Here is a 21,719-nt window from a genome sequence, read left to right as displayed (position 1 = left end):
TTTGACAGAACAGGGAGTCAAGCCTTGGAGAGCTGAGAGCCTCCAGTCTCACGTGAGCTGTGGGTCCCACCCAGTGCCTCAGTTCCCTCATCTATAAACGGGAACGAGAATTCCTTTACTTCTATGTGCAAGGGGATTCGTGAAACTTTTATGCATGTAAAATGCCTTGAACATAACTAGTTTCCAGTAGGTGTTAACTCCCTTTCCCTGGCTATCGACTGAGAGGACTCCTGCAGCCGTGTGCCTCAGTTTCCCTCTTTGGCACACGGGGAATAGGAAAGGTGCCTCCCAGTTGCTGCTCCCTCTGAGAGGGTCCCAGGACAGGGGAACCTTGGGCCCAACCTCATGGAAGGCTCAGAAAGATCATTTCCTATCGGCCTAATTAATAATGCTGTTGCTACCGTGGCGACTAGACATTCCCCGGCCCCTGATTAAAAACAGAAGTTTCCCCCACGTTCGCGGAGACGGAGCAGAAGGGAAAACAAAGAAGGCGTACTCGTGCCAGATAAATACAGACGCAAACACATGCACGGCAGATAAACACACACTGCCACACCAAATACACACACAGCCTGCTGCAGAAATTGAGGTGGGCTCCTGCAGCCTGGCTCAGACAGCCCAGAGACTCCCCCAGGAACGGCCACACGGAAGGTAGGTAACCCCCACCACACTCATTCCCCTTGGCACAGATGCTACTGAGCCTGACATCTGACCACTGCACTGCACATGGCCAGGAGCCATGGTGCAGGAATGAATGCCCCAGGAGAAGACTTTGACCAAAGGCGGGAGAGACTTACTGGATAAATACCCTAGCTTCCTCTCCAGGTGGGTACACGGTCCGCACAGAATCCCAGAGGTCCCCAGAGAGACCCGGCCCTGTCTCCCTTCCTTCTCCCCTCCCCAAGCTCCCTGCGAACGTCACCTGTCTTGTTCAGCTCAGGCTGCTATAACAAAAACACCAGAGACCCGGTGGCTTATGAACAACAGACATTTCTTTCTGACAGTTCTGGGGCTAGAAGTCCAAGATCAAGGTGGGGTTCTGATGAAGGCTCTCTTCCAGGTTCAGAGATGGCCATCTTCTCACTGTGTCCTCACATGGTAGAAGGGGCAAGGGAGCTCTCTGGGGTCCCTCATAAAGGATACTAGTCCCACTCACTGGGACTCTACCTTCGTGACCTCGTCACTTCCCAAAGGTCCCGCCTCCTAACACCATCACACTGGGGGTCAGGATTTCGAAATATGAATTTGGGGAGGACACACACATTCAGACCATTACATCGCCCAGATAAACTCAGTGCCCTCTAATCCTTGTGTCGGGGCCTGTCCCTGGGGAAAACCTGATCGAGGCAGCCACAGTAGAAATGCATGTGTGTGCACTGACCAATGTGTGCACGCGCCGGAAGGGTATTCAGCAGTGGTTCTCAAAAGGGGTGATTTTGCTACTCTGTGGATGTTTGGCAAGGTTTGCAGACATTTTGGGTTGTCACAATTGGGGGGCAGTTACTAGCATTCAGTAGGTGGAGGCCAGGGATGCAGCTCAACGCCGTACAGAGCACAGAACAGCGCCCCCCACAGCAGGGAATGATCCAGCACCAATGTCAAATGCTGAGGATGAGAACCCTGGACTACAAGAACAAGCTGCCTCACACACCCTGGCACACCCACTGGCCCCCACATGGAAATGGCTGAGTGCACGCACATCAAACACAGACACGCAGTGGGGTTCCCAGGTGGCCAGAGACCACAGAGACACACTTGTACTGGCCCTTGTATTAGAGAAATTAGCAGAAACATTCAAGCCTGGTGTGGTTCCCACCAGGGTGTGTTGATCACCATAGGGGACCTGTCTGGGCACCGCGCATGTGCCTGGCTCTGCTCGAAGGGCTTTTGTAGGAATAATTCATTCAATCTTCACAGCCATCTGGAGAGATAGTTCAGTGACCATGAAGCCCACTTTACAGATAAAAAAACTGAAGCCCAGAGAGGGGAAGTTTATGTTCAGTGACCCAGCTAGAAACACAGACCCGCCCTGCCCCAGGTATGTGTGTGAAGGCAGAGGAAGCAGGCTGGAAGGGCACTCCTTACCCGCTGTCTGAGGGCTCAGGTAAGCAGAGGCACAGAAGACTTCAGCTTTCCAGAGGGATTCCTGTATCACTGTGGGTAACTAAGAGATCCACCTTTAAATGTTTTTTAAACACTGTGATCCTGGAGTCGACTTACCTGGGGCACCAACCGCAGCCTCACCATTTTCTGACTCTGTGAACCTGGGCACGCCATGCGGCCTCCCTGAGTATCAGTTTCGCCACCTGTAAAATGGGGATTCCCCTATTCACTATACTACAAGTGCGCACCGAGAGCCCAACGAAGATCCTGCACTCTGCCCGGCTCTAAGGGCGGGACACGGGCGTAGTAAGCGCTTTCCTCCACTTACCCCTCCCCCAGGCATGGGGCCCGCTTCACTAGTTTTGTGGGGAGCAGGAGCATGCAGGGGACAGAGGGGTGGAGCCCTCAGGTCCCCGAACCCTCAGCCTCCATCCTCGTGCTTCTCAGACCCCAGGAGTTGGGATCGAAGCAAGGTCCCAGGGCTGGGGGTTCACATTCTAGGAGATGGACAGGGGAAGGGGCTAAATCCGGAGGTGTCTCCTCCCCCACGCAACACTTGGATTTTCCCACCTCTGTTTCCCGCCGCTGCAGCGCGGGGAACGCGCGCCACCTGTGGGCCACCGGGGGGATGTGCGTGCGACTCCTGGGAAAGTGGGTCGCGTGGCTCGAGTTTCACTCCTCCCAGGGCCCCCATCAGTATACAAAACAGGCCGCACTTGCCAATTCTCCACGTTCCGCTTTTCCCAGCAGCAATTTTCACGCTAACCTTGTCGTCCCTTTAGACACCACCACCAACAGCAAATATTTATTAAGCACCTACTTGTGTACCGTGCTCTGTTCTGGGTTCAGAAGACACAGAAGGAACAGAACAGGTAAACCTCCCTGCCCTTCTAGAGTTTATGGTCTAGGGGAAGACAGAAGAGGAAGGGACCACGAGGCTGGAGGCCATTGCTGGTGGGGATAAGCGTTTTAGAGAAGAAAATAAACAGAGGGATGTAACAGGAGGGGCAGCCTGCTCTGGATAAGGCGAATAGGAAGGGCCCTGTGAGGACACGACGTGCACGCTGAGGCTTGAGAGGCATATGGCCTCGGTCATGGCAAAAGAGGGGCGTGAAGGCTCCGCGGAAGGCACAGCGAGCGCAAAGTCCTTAGGGCAGAAAGGAGCTTGGGGTGCTGGACAACAAGAAAGGCGGTGGGATTGGCCAGAGCTTAGGATTAATGAGTGAGGTGGGGTGGGACGTCAAAGCCCCTTTTGCAGACAAATTTGACCCTACAAATGAGAGAAGAATAAAGCTCACTCTGAGCCGAAAGCCCTCATCACCACCGAGCTCCACGCAGATACCCCCTGCTCCACCCTCCCCACCCTCCACACCGGCTCAGGATCAGGTGTCCCCCACAGAGAAATGCCCCAGCCCATGTTCCCCACCTCAGTCTCCCTGGCCTTTGTCTCTGATGATATTGACTCCAATTACGCTACCAAGGGGCATGTGCAGTGACTAGGAACTAAGCGGTGACTGATGGAAGACGGGGGACGGGGGACCCTAAATTGTCCTGAGCGGCTCCTTGGGGAATACCAGGGGTTAGATTGTTGAGACAGGGGCCAAGCAGGGAGCTTGTGTGGCTCTACATGTCCAGAGTTCCTTGTATGCCAGCTGCCCCACACCAAGCAGTCTGTGGGCACTGGGACCCCTGGACCTTCTCTGCTAACAAAGCCCCGCTTCTTGGCCCCCTGAGGGAGCTGGGAACCACACAGCCAGTCTGGCTCCTGGGACCAATGAGTCTTGGCTGTGGGGACTGCTTCCACCAGGGGGCATCCCCTGTCCTCTCTGACCCCTTCCCAGGCCCCAGTGGCCAGCGTGGATCTCAGGCATCCTCATCCCCCTTTGAGGCTCCGGTCCCTGTTTTAGCTCCTCTTGGCCAGAGGGAAAAGCCCTCAAGGATTTTTGGCAACCCCACAACCCAGACCCTAGTCCAGCCCAATCTCCATGCCTTCATCCCCCATAAAGAGCAAAATCCCCCGTGTGGCTTGATAACCTCAAAAGGGACTGTGCAAGGATGTGCGCGTGTTCCATGAATGCTGTTCCCCGCGTCCCTGTCTTGGGGGTACCAGGAGGAAGGCTGTGGGTCTCCTTCGGCTCTAGGAGGAGAACAGAGCCTTGTCCCCAGTCCCTGCTGCCTCAGCTTTGGGTACTTCTTGGCTCTTGGGGAGGGGAGGCGGGGCCTCCTGGAGCTTCTAATTATGGTTTCAGAGGCACAGACTTAATTACTGCCTTTCGAAGGGTTAATTACTCCTAATCAGTTGGGAATCAGGCAGTTCTCAAGCCTTCTGAGAACCAAAATATTTTCCCTCCCAGAAGCCCCCCGCTCTCCCCAGTTTCCCTGCATAGAGGTGTGTGGTGGGCAGAGCAAAGTCAGGAAGACCTGAAACCACCAGTCTGCCTGCAGAAACCCCACCTTCTGGGGCTGACACAGGCAAGGGCTGAGTTCAGAGGAAGGCGGTCTCTGGCCAGAGAAAGCTAGGGAGGCTTCCTGGAAGAAGTGGCCAAGAGCTGGTTTTAAGGACCCCAGGTGACACCCAGACTCCTAAGACTCTGTTTTACCTGAGGGGCAGCAAGGCCTGGAGACCTTTTAGGAGCCTCAATTTTCTCATCTGTTAAATGGGGGCAAAGTCGCATGAACTAGGCACTAAGAGTGAGCAGAATGAAGCATGCCAAGAACAGCTGTCCTCATGGAGAGGAAGCCCTGGTAGGCACCAAGGTGACAGCCCTCAGTGGAAGCTCACTCAGCCCCTCCAGGCACCATGCTCCTCCTGGTGCCCTCTGCCTGGGCTCACAGCAATGCCGGTATTAGGTCCTAACCACCTCCCTGCTTTCCTCCTGACCCCTTTGCTGGGCCCTAAACACACCACGGTGGTTCCCACCATAGGGATTTCCTTTGTCCTTGTAGTTTCTTGCAACTCCCCCTGCCTGGCTTACTTTCTCCTGATGGTGCTGGGTCTGGGAAGCTCTGGTTTTAAAACCTCATCTCCTCCAGGGAGCCCTCCCTGACTATTCTGTCTCCCCAGGAACCACTCCCTCTCCAAGATTTCTCTGGCTGATCATGCTTTTACCCCTCTGAGAAAACACAGCCTTATTTATATCCTAGCTGAGTGACCTAGGGCTCAGTTTTCTCATCCATAAAATGGGGGTGATGTCAACAGTCCCTACATGGTCCTGAGCCCTGACTATGGTGGCCCCAGAGGCCAGGATGCAGTGGGACTTCCTTCTGTGGGCCACAGGATGGGCTCAGGGGATTCTGAGCAGAACTCGCTAACAGTGAGCTGGCAGGGCAGGCAAGAGTGAAGCTCGGGTGACACTGTCGAAAGAGGTTAGAGAGGAGGCAGACCTGAGAACAGTGGTCAGGATGCTATGCTCATTTTACAGGTGGAGAAACTGGGACCCAGAGAGGCGAAGTCACTGAGTGCACGCAGCCCTCTAGTCAGGGAGCTGGGATTCACACTCGCATTTGGCAGAGTCCCACAAGCCTAGCGTTGGGGAGGGATGGGCCTGGGGAGGTAGAGCGAGGGAGTGGTGGGAGGAGGGCTGTTTGGCAGGAAGGTGAAAAGTACAGTTCTGATTTGTCTGTGTGTTGGGGGGATGGTGGTCCAGGCTAGGGTGGGGGTATGAATTAGAGATAGAAGGAAAAAAGGGAGGAAAAGAGGGAGGGAGGGGAAGAGAGAGAAAAGGAGGGATGAAGGGAGAAAAGAAGAGAGAGAGAAAGGGAAGGAGCTAGAGAGGAAGGAGGAAGGAAAAAATCCATCAGGATCACTTTAGTTGCAAGTAAAAATCCAAACCCAAACTGACAAAAAAAAAAAAAAAGCACAGAATTTATTGTTTCATGTAACTGAAAAGTTAAAGATATGTTGACTTCAGGCATAGCTGGATCCAGGGGCTCAAACAAAGTACTCTCCTTTGGCTACCTCTCATTGGACCGACTGGGGGTCACATGTCATTTAGGAACCAATCACTCTGGCCAGAAAGGATAGAATGTGCTTACTGGCCAGGCCTGGGTCATGTGACCACTCCTGGCTATGGGGGCGGAGCCAGCCACACTGGGCCCAAGCAGATAAAGGGTGGAAGAGAAGACAATTTATTCAACGGGCATTTGTTGATCGCCTACTGTGTGCCTGGCCCTGGTCTGGGTGCTGGGGATACAGCAGTAAACAAGAGAAAAATCCCTGCCTTTGTGGGGCTGACACTCTAGGTAAAAATGTGAATTACAGTGATATTAGGTGACATGTACTATACAGAAAATTAAAGCAAGGAAAAAGGATAGAGACGGCTGGGGAAAGGGAGCCGTGATTTTAAACAGGAGGTGGTATCTGAGCCAAGACTCGAGGCCGAAGAAATGAAAATATCTGGGAAAGGGCATTTCAGGCAGAGGGAAAAGCCAGTACAAAGGCTCTGAGGCTGGAGCATCGCTGGTGTGTTTGGGGAGCAGTGAGGGGGCCTGTGTGGCCAGAGGGAGTGAGTGAGGGGGAGGGTGGGAGGTAAGGCGTGGAGTGATGGGCGAATCATGCAGGGCCTTGTGGGTCTTGGGGAGGATTTTGGATTTTACCCTGGGTGAGGTGGGAGCCACAGAAGGTTCTGAGCAGACCCGTGATGGGATCCGACCTGACCGAGGTGTTCACAGGAAGAATAGACGGGTCAGAGGGATGGTCAGACAAACAAAGCAGCAGCATGTATACACAGAGATATTTTTTGTATAAACAACTGGATTTGGCCTCAGGGTGAGCTAGTCCTTCACCCCGGCAGGGAATTAGTGTCCCACAGGTTGGCTGCCGTCCCCTCCCCCTGTGGTTTGGTTTGTTGCCTTTTCCCACCATGGATGGGGAGAGGCACAGGTGGGGTGAGGGCCTGGGAGGACAGGTCACCAGGGGACAAGGAGCCCCCAGCCCCACCCTAAGCCAGGGCACACTTGGGCAGGGCTGCTGGGAATGTTTGCTCTTTGCTCTCCAAATTGGTGGAAACAGGTGTGGCTAGGGGCATAGAGGCCTGACATAGCTTGTGGATGGGGTAGGGGAGGGAACCTGGGTCACCCAGCCCCTGGCCCAGACCCAAGAGGGAAAGGCTGTGGAGATAGGGGCCTCCCCCTTTGAGAAGGCACAGAGGTTGGGTAGGGGACTTGAGGGCACCTTCCTCTGTTTGGATATCAAGGCTCCTGCCCGAGGCCAAAGCCATAGGAAGGGGTAGGGCTGGGGCCCAGTGGATAGAGCTGTGATGGTGCTGATAAGGACCCTTGAGGTTGGATTTCAGCCCTAAGGGTTGGGCAACATCCTGTTTGGGCAGGATCCTATGGTTTTTTCTGTTGCAGTGCTGCCCTGGCTGCTGTGGGAGAGTCACAGCCAGGGGAACTTGAGCTGTTAACTCCACCAGAAACAGCAATAATCTCCCTTCTCATTTGCCCAAGAATAATATAGACACGTGCAAAAAAAAAAAAAAAAAGGAACTTAGATCTTACTTTACATCCTCCACAAAAAGTAACCCTAAATGGATCCTAGACCTAAAGGTAAAACCTACAACTATAAAACTCCTAGGAGAAAACGAACAAGGAACTCTTCGTGACCTTGACTTAGGTGAAGATTTCTTAGATTTGTCACCAAAAGCATGATCCATAAAAGAAAACATAACTTGGACTTCATCAAAATGAAAACTTGTTCTCTTTGAAAGACATCAGAAAAATGAAAAGATAAGACACAGAGCAGGGGAAATATGTACAAATCATATATCTGATAAAGGACTTGTATCCACAAAATGTAAAGAACCTTCAAAACTCAATAGTAAGACACAACCACCATTCATATTTCAAACTCTAAGCAAGATAGAAGGGAACTTCTAAACTCTGATATAAGGTAGCTACAAAAAACCCCACAGCAAATATCAAACTTAATTGTGATGGCTGACATCACCACGTCTCTTCAACATTGTTCCAGAGGACCTACCCAGGGCAACGAAGACAGAAAAGATAGATAATGGAAAATTAAAAATTGAAATACAATAAATAAAACCTTTACTATTTGTGAACGACACAATTACGTAACTAGCAGATCTAAAAAAATCTAATAAACTAATAGAATTAAGTGAATTTAGCAAGGTCCTTGGATACAAGGTCAATATATTAAAACAAATTCTATTTTTATATACTAGCAAGAAACAAATGAAAAATATACTTTTTAAAAACTCAATAATAAGAAAACCAAAACGCAGCTTAAAAAAGGATTTGAATAGATACTTTAGCAAAGAGACTGTATGGGTGGCTAAGGATAGGAAAGGATCCTCAACACTGGTCATTAAAGAAATGCAAATTAAAACTGCAGTGGGATCACACTGCACACACCGACAGGAGGAGCTAACAGTAAAAAGACTGATAATTCTCAGTGTTAGCGAGGATGGAGGCCCTGGAATCCTTAACCACTCATGGTAAAGATGCAAAATGATACCCTCACTTAGGAAAACAATCTGACAGTTTCTTTAAAAAACTAAGTATACATTTACTCTGTGATCTGGAAATGAAAGCATACGTCCACACAAAAACTTGTGCAGGAGTGTTCACAGCAGCATCATTCACATAATTATCAAGAGGTGGGAACGATCCAGATGTCCACCAACAGATGAATGAATGAAAAAAATGTGGTCTACCCATGCAATGGAATATTACTCACCAATGAAAAAGAACAAACTACTGATACACATAGCAACAGGGATGAACCTCCCTACTCTGGGGCAACCTTTGGCCTGCCTTGTCAGGGCCTACCTCGCTCTGAAGTCTGAGCGGGTGCTAGTGGGGAGGGTGAGGCTGGGTGGGTCTCCAGCAGCCCCCACAGACCTGTTGAGGACACTCACCCAGCTGCTCCAGCATCTTGTCACACTCGTCCAGCACTCAAAAACATACTGAGTAAAAGAAGCCAGACACAAAATGCTATATCTTGTATGATTCCACTTTTGTAAAATTTCTAGAGAAGGCAAAGCTATAGAGACAGAAAGCAGACCAGTGGTTGCCTGAGGCAGGGGAGGAGAGTGAAGGTAGATTGCAAAGGGGAAATGAGAAAACTTTTGGGGTGATGAAGCATTTCAAACACTGGATTATGATGACAGCTGTATAACTCAGTAAGCTTACTAGAAATCCTCTTAACTATATTGCATACAGCAGGTGCATTATATGCTATACCAACACCTAGATAAAGCTATAAAAAAGTCACCCCGACAATTCAAAGATGAGAATGTCACCATTCCGTCAATTAAATCGACAGGTACCTGCAGCGCCAAATCCTGTTCCAAACACTGGGGACACGGCAGGGAACGAGATAGATGGCAAGCCCTGTCCTCATGAGGCTGACATTCTCCTGGGGAGACAGACAGCAAACGAGATCAAAAACTAAAATCTACGGAGTGTCAGAGAGCAACGTGTTACCGAAAATAAAGTAGGCACAGAAGAGCGCGGTTTGAAGTCAGGGGTCTGGGAAGAAGAGAAGGCTCTCTGAGGAGACGGCATTTGAGTGAAGACCTGAAGGAGGTGTGGAGAGAGCCGAGTAGAGATCTAGCGGAGGCGGGTACCAGGCAGAGGAAATCACAAATGCAAAGGCCCGAGGGAGGGAAGGTGCCAGGAACGATGAGAAGGCCAGTGGGGCTGGAGGGAATAGTGAGGGGAACAGTGAGAGGAAGTGAGGGGGACAGTGAGAGGAGGTGACGGGGCTGCTTGTGCAAAGCCTCGTGAGTCATGGGGAGGACTTTCACTTTTGAGTGCGGTGGGAGCCACAGAGGGTTCTTGAGCAGAGGAGGGATGTGCCCTGACTCGTGTGTTTACGGTTGCCCTCTGGCCACTGTGTAGGGGAACAGCCTGTAGTGGGGTGAAAGTGGCAGCTGAAAGATCAAGGCAGAGGGGACTGCGCTGGTCCAAGTCAGAGCTGATGGGGCTAGTCCAGGGTAGGACCGAGGACGAGGTGAAAAGTTGGTGGATTCTAGGTGGATTTTGAAAGTAGAGACCTCAGGGTTTGCTGATGTGGGAGGCGGGCTAGGGGGCGGGAAGAGATAGAGAGAGGGACAGAGACAGACAGAGACATGGATGACCCCAAGTATTTTGACCTGAGCGCCTGGGCCACTAAGAATGACCCTGAGGCCCAGAGAGGCAGAGGGAGGTGCCCAGGTCGCACATAGGTCTGCAGTGGCCTTCACCTCCAGCTGAGGTATGGCCCTAACTCTGAGAGCTCTGGCAGTGTGGGTGTCACCAGGGCAGAGGCTGCTCACAGCCAGGCGCCTCCTCCCGCTCCCTCTCAAGTCCACATTCCCAGAGCTCCCTTTGGCTCTGCTCTCTTCCTTTTAGCCTCGTTTCCAGAACTTCTCCTCCCTGGGGACTCAGCCCATGCGCTGCTTCTGATTCCTTTGTCCTGAACTCATATGGCATGAGCACCCCAAAAGCCTTATGTGGAAGAGTCTAGGGCCAGGGGGTGGGGAGGCAGCACATTCCTCCCTTGGGAGGGGGAAAGGCTGTGTCCAGGAACCCAGTGGCATCTCCAGGGCATCCTGCAGAAGGGAGCCATCCTGCCCCCAGGCCAGGCCCGGCCAGCCACCGATTGGCACAGGCTTTCTTTGGAGCTCCCAGGGCCCGCCCACACCACAACCCGGGCTCTGCTGCCCTGACCCCTACCCCCAGGCCTCCCACACACTTCCTCCTGGGAGCCCTGACCGTGGGATTTGATTCCCCACCTCCCTTCCTTCCCTACCCAGTTCTGCCATTCCTGGGACCTCTCTCCCAGTGGCCACAGCAGGCCTGGCTTTCCGGGCAGTCCTAAGTAAACTTGGCAGGGCCTGTGTGTGGCCAGAGCCACAGTGCCAGCAACCAACCCTCCCTGGGACCTCTCTTGTCCTTCCTGCCATCTGGGATTCTCTGGTCCCCTCCTGCCTCTCCATGTCAAAGGCCTCAGAAGGGGTCTTCATAATTCATTGGCTCTTAACTGAGCACTGACCTGCCAGACCCTGCTCTAGCTACTGGGGAGACAGAGTGACCGACACTTAGAAGCTAATACTTGTAGAAGCCTTTCTGGTCATTAATACACCAGCCCATCCATCTCCCGAAGAGCTATGAAAGGAACTCATGTTCATGTTCCGGTTTTACAGGTGGGGAGACTAAAGCAGACAGGTGGTGTTGCTCACCCAGGGCCATGCCACCAGAAAGTGAAGAACAGCATAGGATGAAGGAAGGAGGCGAGATCAGCAGGACCATCTGGAGCCAGGTTAGAATGCCTTGTGGACAGGATGACAGGAAGAGAGGAGTCCAGGAGGACACCCCAACTTGGGGCCTGAACAACTGAGCTGGTGGTGGAACTATATACTAAGAAGGGGAAAATCAGTGGACAGACTCCAAGATAACCCCATGCTCCCTGCTTCCTGATATCTGCTCCCTGTGGAATCCCCTCCCTTTGAGTATGGGCAGGGCCTTTCGACCCTTTTCTAACAACAGAATAAGACCAAGGTGACGGGATGTCACCTTCAAGATTAGGTTACGAAAGATTGAGATTTCCATCTCACTCCCACTGTCTCTCTCTCTTGCTAGCTCTGATGAAGCCAGCTGCCAGGTTGTGAGTTGGCCTGGGGAGAGGCCCACGTGGTAAGGAGCTGAGAGCCACTGCCTCAACAGCCAGAGAGGAACCGAATCCTGCCAACAACACCGAAGTGAGCTTGAAAGTGGACCTTTCCCTTATCAAGCCTTTAGCTGACACTGCAGCCCCAGCCTACACCTGGATGGCAGCCCATAAGAGATCGTGAGGTAGAGAAACCAGGGAAGCCACACTCAATTCCTGGCCCAGAGAAACTGTGAGATCATAATTGTTTGCTGTTGTTTTAAGCCCTTACATTTGGAAAAATTTGTTGCACAGCAATAAATCACTAATGCAGCAGGTTTGGCCAGAGGTTAAGAGAGAAACCAAGAATTATAGTGTTTGCCATGTTGGCATAAAATTGTAATAGACATCTGCCTTGAGCTGGCTTCCTCCAACTGCAGAGCCTGAGACAAGGATTAAGTGAAGCTATTTCACTAGATCGTCATCTTAGAAAGCATGAGTAAAGAAGGAAAGTGAGATAAGGAGACATAGACAGCAAATACTAAGAGTGTGAATAAGCACATATCTGTACTGGGCACCTTGGACTCAGTCCCTCTGGGGACCTCTCAGAGAGTGTGTAGGACACAAACTTGAGGGAGTGAGGGACCTGGGGTATTGATCCACCAAAAGCGATGTAGAGTTTTTCTCAGGGATGTTAACGTCATATGAATTTTGACCTTTGGCCATATGGGCCATAAAAAGCCCCCAGGCAGAGCATTACAGGGATTCACGACTAGAGTGAGACGAATGAGGCACAAAGATTGATTTGTCCCTTTGTCTCAGTCCCAAAATGTTTCGGCGCATCTCTGTGACAGATTCCATCTTCGTTTAAAATTTTTCTATTTCATTCGTCATGAGTATTTTGCGTTAATTTTGATTTTTTAAAACGTTGCATTTGAATATTTTTTTAAAAAGGAAGGAAATTCCGATATATGCTACAACGTGGATAACCCTTGAGAATATGATGCTGAGTGAAAAGGACAAATAGTCATCCTGACTATTGACTTATTTGGCACCCCCTTTAAGTCTTGCTCCTGAGGCGAGTGCCTTAGTTCTCACCCTAGTTCCAGCCCTGGGTTCACAGTCAGAGGACATCAGCACCCACAGGAGAGCACTCGGGTGTCACCGGCCACATCTGAGTCAGGGAGGGCTCAATTCTACTGTGGTAACAAGCAAACCCCAAATCTCAGGGGTTTCAAACATCAGAGATTTCCCTTCTTATCTGACTACTACTGTCTGGGCAAGGAAGAAACATTTGTCTTAACATCTGCCTTGTATTCTTTAATGTGGTAAAATACACATAACATGAAATTTACCATCTTAATCATTTTTAAGTGGACGGTTCAGTGGCTTTAAGTACATTCACATTGTTATGCAGCCGTCACCACCATCCATCTCCAGAACTTTCTCATCTTCACAAACTGAAACTCTGTACCCATTAAACACTAACTCGCCATCCCTCACCTCCGGCACCCAGCACCCACCATTCTACTTCTTGTCTCTAGGAGTTTGACTCCCAGAGACCTCATATAAGTGGAGTCATACAGTATTTGTCCTTTTGTGACTAGCTTATTTCACTCAGCATAATGTCCTCAAGGATCATTCACGTTGAAGCATGTGTCAGAATTTCCTTCCTTTAAAAAAAAAATTTAAGTAGTAAAAAACACGTAACAGAACTTACCATCTTAACCGTTTTTAAATGTACATTGTTGTGCAACTAACCTCCAAAACTTTTTCATCTTTCAAAACTGAAACTCTACACCTACTAAATGCTAACTCCCCATTCCCCCTCCTCCCACCCCTGGCAACCACCATTTTACTTTCTGTTTCTATGACTTAGACTACTTTAGATATGTCATATAAGTGGAATCATGAAGTATTTGTCTTTCTGTGACTGGTTTCTTTCACTGAGCGTAATGTCATCAAGGTTTGTCCATGTTATAATATGTATCAGAATTTCCTTCCTTTTAAAGGCGGAATAATATTCCATTGTATGTATACACACCACATTTTGTTTATCCATTCATCTATCGATGGAAACTTGGGTGGCTTCCACTTTTTAGCTTTTGCGAGTAATGCTGCTGTGAACATGGGTGTACAAGTATTTCTTTGAGATGCTGCTTTCGATTATTTTGGGAATCTACCCAGAAGCAGAACTGCTAGATCACGTGCTAATTCTGTATTTAATTTTTAAGGAACTTCCATACAGTTTCCACAGTGGCTGCACCCTTTTACATTCCCACCAACAGTGCGTGAAGGTTCCAGTTTCCCCACATCCTCATCAGCCCTTGTTATCTTTTGTTTGTTTGTAGTAGTCATCCTAATCGAAGTGAGGTGTTAGCTCCTTGTGGTCTGGATGTGCATTTCCCTGACTTAGTGATGTTGAGCATCTTTTCATGTGCTTATTGGCCATTTGTCTTGGGGTTTTAATGACTCCATTTCAAGGAAAGCTTAGGTCACAGTGCCAAGGCCACCTGACCTCATGGGTACCAGGCAGGCTGGGGGATCCCTGACACTGAACTTTGTCACTCAGCACCAAGACCTGCATTAGGGGCCACTGAAAACCCCAGTGACACTAATGCTCCCAGATATGGGGGTGTCAACAGTAAATGATCTCAAAAGAGGTCCCGAACGATGCCGTTTGTTTGCCCTCTTCCCTTCCCAGCTCCTGGTGGTATCACATACAGGACACTTGACCAACGCAGTGTCACAACTGTACACAGAACCCAGATACGCCACCCCGTCCCTCTCCTCCTGTAACGTGGAGTTGATTGGCAGTTCACAAACATCATTCATTCCTCTCTCCGCGGACCACAGATTGTTCTTTCAATCAACTTGCTTTTCCTTTTTTAAAATTCTTGAATGAATTTATTTTGAAAGGAAACTTATTCCACTGCCACAAAAGGAAGCCAGGGCCATTTCCATAAGTGGAAAGCCGCCAAAAAAAAAAAAAATTAAGAATGACATTGGCGGGGGTGGTGGGGGTGATAGTAAATTTGGTTAATGCAGCTGCCTGCTGAAGGCTTGGAACTGGGACCAGGGGAAGGAGAGTGAGGCACCCAGGAGCAAAATATAGGGAGCCGCTCGCTCCCAGGGCCCTGAGAGCCTCAGCCTAACCCTCCAATCCAGCAGTGGATCAGAGACTCTTCTTTTTGTTAAGAAGAAAGATGAAAGGGAGAATAAATAAAAGAAAATGGAAAGAAATCACCGACATATTTAAAGGTGTCAAAGACATAGCTGCAATCGCTCAGACGTTGACATTCGTTTACGTGGCCGTGACTGAGCGCTAACTGTGTACCAGGTGCCAGGGAAGGTGCGGGAACATAGCCATGATCACGGCAAGTGCACTAGAGGGAGGAGGACAGTGAATGGTAGAACCAAGTGACCTGAAGATCACTGCTTTGGTTACAGCAGGTTACAGGGGACTGGAGAGGGTTGCAGTTTTAAGGAGTGGGTCAGAGGAGGTCTCAGTGAGGTGACATTTGAGCAAAGACCTAAAGGCCCTGGGTGAGGCAATGTGTGGAACGCTGGGGAAGGAAGGCTGGCGCGGGCAGAGGGACGGCCCGTGCGAAGGCCCTGAGGCGGGAACGTGCCTGACGTGTTTAAGGAGCAGAGGGTACGAGAAGGAGAGCAGGAGGTGGTAAGGGCAGGGCGGGCACAGGGCAGAGGGTTCAGGGCCTTGCAGGAGGACTTGGACTTTTGCTCTGAGTGGGGTGGGAGCCATGGAGAGTTCTTGAGCAGAGGAGGGATATTCCCTGACTCGGGTGCTCACATGTGCCCTATGGCTGCTGTGGGGGGTGATGGTGGATGCGGGGGTGGGGGATGGGAGGACAGGGTGGTGATTGTGCTGTTCCAGGTAAGCGATGATGGGCGTTGGACACAGGAAGTCACCAGAGTCCACGTCCCCACCCCGGTGTAGTAGAGAGCGTGAGGGTCCCCAGCTCTGCCTGTATTTACATGACCCTGAGTGATCGGCTCCACTCTAGCCTCAGTTTCCCCACCTGTAAAGTGACACGTGTCCTTTCTGGCTCAGGTCTAGTGTGGGGAGGTATGTGCTGCCCCTGGAGTGGTGGGAGCTGCCGTGGAGGGTCGCAGTCCCCCAGGCACTCAGAGGAGACCCTCGGAGATGAGGGGGAAGGAGACAATCACCCGAGGGCGATGATGCTGTTCTAGCTGGTCAGCCTCCGCTCCTGGCTGGGTGTTAAACATTTTGACTATCACCTCTGACCTCATTGCTCTCTGCACACGATGTCACCCCATCACCTCGCCAGCCTTCTCTCCCACTTGTCTCCCCCTCGCTTGCTCGGCTTCAGCCACACAGCCGTCCTTGCTCTTCCACACCAGGCATTCTCCAGCCTTAGGGCCTTTGCACAGGCTTTTCCCGCTGCCTGGAACACTCTGCCACAGACATCTTCATGGCTCGTCTCTCATCACTCTCTTCAGGTATTTCCTGTACTGTCACCTTCTCAGTGAGACCTTCCCTGACCACCCGCTTTAGTTGGGCAAGCTCTCCCTCCTCCGTCAACCTGCTCAATGTTCCCAGCCCTGCCGCTCTCCTCTGTGTCCTCGTGTATCATGTTCGTGACCTCCCACGCGGAAATGTCAGCCCCATGGGGCAGAGGTTTTGCTCTGGCTTGTTCGTACCTACACCCCCGGTGCCCAGAACAGCTCCTGGCATGCAGTGTTTGTTGAGTGAATGAGTGACAGTCAGATCTGTAAAAGGAAGGAGGGTAAAGCCTACTTCATCTCAGACAGTGGAAAGATGAACTGAGTGGCAACCTGTGAGCCACAATGGAGAGGTTGTGACAGCAGAGATGCCCAGGCTGGGGCTGGGGAACACTGCCATTATCCACTCAGGGTTTTTTAAAATTGGAGCGAGAGTCACAATGACATTGAAAGTGACCATTTATTTATTTTTAAAGTGACCATCTAAAAGTGAACAACCCGGTGGCATTCATCACATTCACACTGTTGGGCGACCGCCACCACTCTCGGACCTCCTCTCTTTTCGGTGGCTGAACACTGTTTTATTGTACGGATGCGCCACATCTTGTCCGTCCATCTATCTGCCGCCGGACGCTCGGTTTGTTTCCACCTTTGGCAACTGCAAAGCACGCTGCTGTGAACATGCGTACAAGGTCTTGTCAGAGCCCCTGCTTTCGGTTCTCTCAGGTATCTACCTGAGCAGAATCGCTAGGTCAGAGGGGAACTCTGTGTTCAGCTCTTTGAGGAAGTGCCACAGCTGGTGAAGGGCCGGAAGGAGGGGGGCGCTTATTCGCACTGAAGCCTCTGGCTCTTGGAATGCATCACACTTCCTCTGAGACTGGTCATAACCATCAGCACCACTGCCCACAACCCCAGAAAACAGTGGCGGGGCTGGGGGCATCTGGAGAAACTGAGTCACAGGGCAAGGTTGACCGGGCCACTCAGCCTAGACCCCTTTCTTTCCCTGCCTTGCCCCACATTCCGGAACCTCCTTGCTGGGTCTCTGGGAAGCCAGAGCCCATCCTCGCTGGGCTGTGTCGGCCCCAGCCCACCACTCCTTGGAGCCCTTGCGGAATGAGGAAGAGGCTGAGAGCTTCGCGAAAGAAGCAGAAATGGCACTGAGTGTTCTCAGCTTGGTACTGTACAGCTTCCTGGTGGCTGCTGCCAGTTCCCCTACACCCTACACCCACAGCCACCCCCAGATGCTCTTCTTTCTCAACGGTCCCTCCCCCCTCGCCAACCCCAGCCTGCATACTTCTTTCCACCTCTCTTTCTTGTGCTTCCTCTAACCACTTCTCATTAGAGACTTGAAACATTTTAAAAGTTTCGGAAAAACTTTACATGTCCCCAGATTCACAGAATCAAGTAAATATAATTCTTGTGACCATCGGTCTACTCATGACCAGCTTTAATTTTAATCATTAATTTTTAAAATCCTGAAAGGGACCCTCACATGAGCCAGCCCCCCACCAAAGACTGAGATGTGACCCTGCTTTCTCTCTCCGCCACCCCGAATTCTGCTTCATATTCTCGCCTTCATTTTTTCTGTTTGTTTTCTTACACGTTTGTATGCTGAAACCTTATCCTGTTTTGTTTTCTCCATGCCTGAACTTTATGACAAAGGTAGCTTTCATGTGGGGTTCTTGGGGCTTCGTTTTTTGCTCAAGATTCTACTACGATGAAATCATCAGGTGATTTAAATATATTACAATTACCCCCCCTTTAAATATATTACAATTTTATTTGTCAATTGCACCTCAATAAAGCTGGGGCGGGCAGGGGGGAGATTCTACTATGAAATCCATCAAGCTAATTAAGATGTTTGCACTTCACTCGATTTTTAAAATCTGGAAACACATGTGTTGCTAAGATCCAGCTGTCTCATCAATTGCTGGGGGCTCTTTTTCACAGCTGTGTGATATTCCAATCCACTTTATCCAGTGGCTGAGAAAGCATTAAGGTTCAATTAAAGTCTTAACGGCCGTCATGTTCCTGGACTGCCTCGAAGATCATTTAAACAACTCACTCCTCAGTTCACCCTAACTTTCCTAAATCTTGGTGATGGCTGAGAGGGGTTGAACGAAGCAGGGGATACTTTTGAAGTCCAGCTGCCCCATGAGGAACCCTCTCTGTTCTGCTTGGGGGCCACCTGGCTTCCTCAGCAGTGGCTTATAAACCAGCTATTTATAACCCCACCCCACCCCGTCACATCACACTCTCCTCCAGCACCCAGTGGGCTCAGTGCTGATGGGGAAGGAGAAGTGGGTTGCTATGATCTGGGGTTTGTTTGGAGTTTGGGGCTGCCCCTGTCACTTCCTGTAAAATTTCATTTCCTAGAAGCAGAGAACACTTAGAGTGACAGCTCAACCCCCTTTTCCTACCACAGTCGGTTTGCGGGAGAAGGAGGCAGAAGAACTGGGTGCTGGGACACAGGCTACAAATACAGCCTCCTCCTACGTCCCCCAGAACGTGGCCCCATGAGGCAGCACAGACTCTTGCTTCTCCTGGCATCACTTTGGGTTCCCCCACCATGTCTCTATCTGTACGCCCCTATTAAAACAAACATACTGCCCCCGCCCTGAGATCTCTCCCCAGCTTTAGGCCCAGGAAACTGAGAGGCCCAGGCAAGTCTGGGGGACCTAGGCCAGGGAGGCACACGTGAGGTGCACTCCCACCCTGACTGCCCCAGGACAAAGCCTCAAATAGCTTGGCTTCTATATTTAGGAGTTCACTCAGCAATGCCAGGGAACTATAAATATGGCCCAGCTCAGCACTGCTTCCCACCCAACTCTCTGGGCCAGGCTGGGTGGGAGGCAGGGGTTAGGAGGCTGCCAGCTGGGGCTGGGTGGGGTCTGACCAGGAACACCTGGTTAGGTGGACTCGGAGAGCCTGGCCTGGGGAGAACCCAGGTGTCCAGCCTGTAGGAGGAGACAAAAGGTCCATTGTCTGGCTTGCTCCTGAGTCTGGGGTCAGGGCTGGCCATCAGCCTCCCACCCTCTCCCCTCTCTTGCTGGGGCTTCCTGGCTTGGGGACAGCTGTCTGGCATCACAATAGCTCTGCCGCCCTCCTGGAGCCGGCAGCTAAGCTCATCCGTGTGGGGGCTGGCCCGGCCCCTTCCTCTGCCATTGTCTCCCAGGCAGGGGGCTTCCTGTTATGCCCCCCTCCTTCTGGAGACCCCAGCTGACCCCCGCCTCAGCTGGGGCTTGCAAAGATGCTGGGCATGGCCTGGCTCGTGACAAAAGAAGGGGGGCAAATCAATGGGGTCCCGTTGTCTCCTCCATGGCAGAGGGCATGGCACTCAACCACTGTTGATGCTGACTGCACGTCCACTCTGAGCTACTGCCCTGTGAGTCCTTCATTCCCATGTGACCCTCACCTGTGCTCGCGAGTTGCCAACCATTTCACAGATGGAGAAACTGAGGCCCGGAGAGGTCGCTTCACCGCCTGAGACCACATGGTCCAAAAGTAGCAGAGACGGGGTTTGCCTTGGACCTCTGATATGAGATGGGGGCGCTCTGTGACTGTGCCTCAGTTTCCCCGTCTGTCTAATGCAAAGCATAGCACCTGCCTCCTAGGGCACCTGGGAAGATAAGTGAGTTCAATCCCTGTGAAGTGCTTAGAAGAGGGCCAGGCAGATGGTGGGCACTGGGTGACCACTATCACCACCATGATGATCTGTTCCTGTTGCGACTATAATAATGAAAATTATAACATAATATAATATATAATGCTCTTATTATTCTTGATTGAATAATTCCAGCTCAGCCCCTTTCTAGCTGGAAAATCTGGAGCCAGTGGCCCAAACCCCCAGGTACCTGTTTCCCATCTGACAAATGGGGTCCCCTGTCTCCGACTCACACCACTGTGGAGCAGAGGCCAGGAGGTTGTCCAGGGGCTGCCAAATAGGTCAGTAGGGGCTGGAAGTTCAGAGAACTTCAAGGAAGAAGGAGGCATGATGTTGACACTCTAGCAGGGGCCAGATCAGGAAGTCAAAGGGGGTTTTCTTCAGCGGCAAGGATGGGGTCACTAACTGTGGAGCCCTGTGGGGGTGCAGAGACACAAAGGGATCAAAATCCTACCCTCTGGGCTGACAGTCTGTGGGGTAGGGAAGCAGGTGAGTTCCATTATGAGGGGCTGGTGAGGGGCTACAGAGAATGCGGAAAGTGGGAATCAGCTGGGGTTGCTGAGGGTGGGAGAGGATGGCAGGAGGTAGGTCAGGGAGTGTTTGAGCAAAAACACGAAGGACCGGAGGGAAGGAACAAGGATGTTATCTGGGGCCAGAGTGCTCCAGGCAGAGACACAGCCCTTGGGAAGGTCAGACCCTGAGGTCAAACATGCCTGGAAAACGGTTGCCAAGTGACCGAGGGGAGAGAGGGAGGAGGCGAGGGCAGGGAGGCGACAGGGCAGAGCTCGCAGGGTCTTCGGAGCCTCCGGAGGACTTGAGTGAGCGGGGCGCCATGGAGGGTTCTTGAACAGAGGAGGGATGTGCCCTGACTCAGGACGTCCCAGGCACTCTTGGGCCACCGTGAGGGGGACAGGAGCCGGGGCGCCAAAGCGGGACATAATGGGGCTAAACCAGGGTGGGGGACGAAGAGGAGAAGTGAGAGGATTCTGGATCTAGCTGAAGTTGTGGCCATGGGACTTGTCAACATGCCAGATTGTGGTGGTGGTGGTGGGGATGTTCCTCTTGGCAACTCTCTCAAGCTCGCAGCAAACATCTCAGAGCCTTTTCTCCTATGTTACCTCAGTCCTTCCTTACCTTACTTGGTAACGCCAGTGGGCCGGCATTTAAATTCCATTCACCAGACAGGAAAACTGAGTCCCAGCAGGTTAGATTTGCTCCAAGGGCCCAGAGCACATCCCAGGGGAGGAGAAGGCAAAAGCGCATCCCAGGAGAGAAGGCAAAACGATGGATGATGACTCTGGCAGGGTATGGGGACAACACCCTGGGACCAAGCCTCCTACCTCCCCCAGCTTCTCCAGGTACCAGCTGTCAGACCTGTGGCCTATAGGGCAGAAAGTCCAGCTTTAGGGTTTCTAGCTTTTGCGGGGAAAAAGTCAAAGTGCACTCTGGACCTGGTCTGGACCCCATCCTCTTTCAGCTTCTTCCAGTGTCCACTTCCCTCCTCTAGCCCCCTTGGGCACTATGGTGGGACCCTTTCCCATGCCCTGTCCAGGTCAAAAAAGATGGTAGTGGGCAGGAAGGTGTTAATTCTGGAGGTGGGGATGTGCCACCGGCCCTGGGATAATGCATCTCTGCCTTTTGCCCTTGGTGACCTTATTTTTCCATGAGCAGAATCCTCCCCTTTTGAACTGCGATGGACTTAATATTTTCTTTAATTTTCTACACTTTTGCATCCTTGAATTCATTCATTTAAAGAGGAAACTGCATATTGATGTCCCACTTGGAAAACTCTTCTCGTTGCCCTGAAGAGTCCATAAACTTAAAAATGAATAATAACACAAGAAATATAAAATGTAGATATTAGCTAGATAA

The 21,719-nt window shown here is 51.2% G+C and overlaps 1 long non-coding RNA gene across 1 annotated transcript; it reads left to right on the top strand.

Moving 5' to 3' along the window:
• Positions 1-2,798: 2,798 nt before the first annotated feature.
• On the top strand, positions 2,799-11,773 carry LOC120618479 (uncharacterized). Its single transcript, XR_005657262.1, has 3 exons — positions 2,799-2,975; positions 11,256-11,371; positions 11,692-11,773. It is a non-coding gene; the product is annotated as an uncharacterized LOC120618479 (long non-coding RNA).
• Positions 11,774-21,719: the final 9,946 nt, after the last annotated feature.

The sequence above is a fragment of the Pteropus medius genome, unplaced genomic scaffold (genome assembly GCF_902729225.1).
Source record: "Pteropus medius unplaced genomic scaffold, Ma_sr-lr_union100, whole genome shotgun sequence".
Taxonomy (NCBI): Eukaryota; Metazoa; Chordata; class Mammalia; order Chiroptera; family Pteropodidae; genus Pteropus; species Pteropus medius.
Note: the sequence above shows the minus strand (reverse complement) of the source record. Positions and strands in the feature narration are given on the sequence as shown.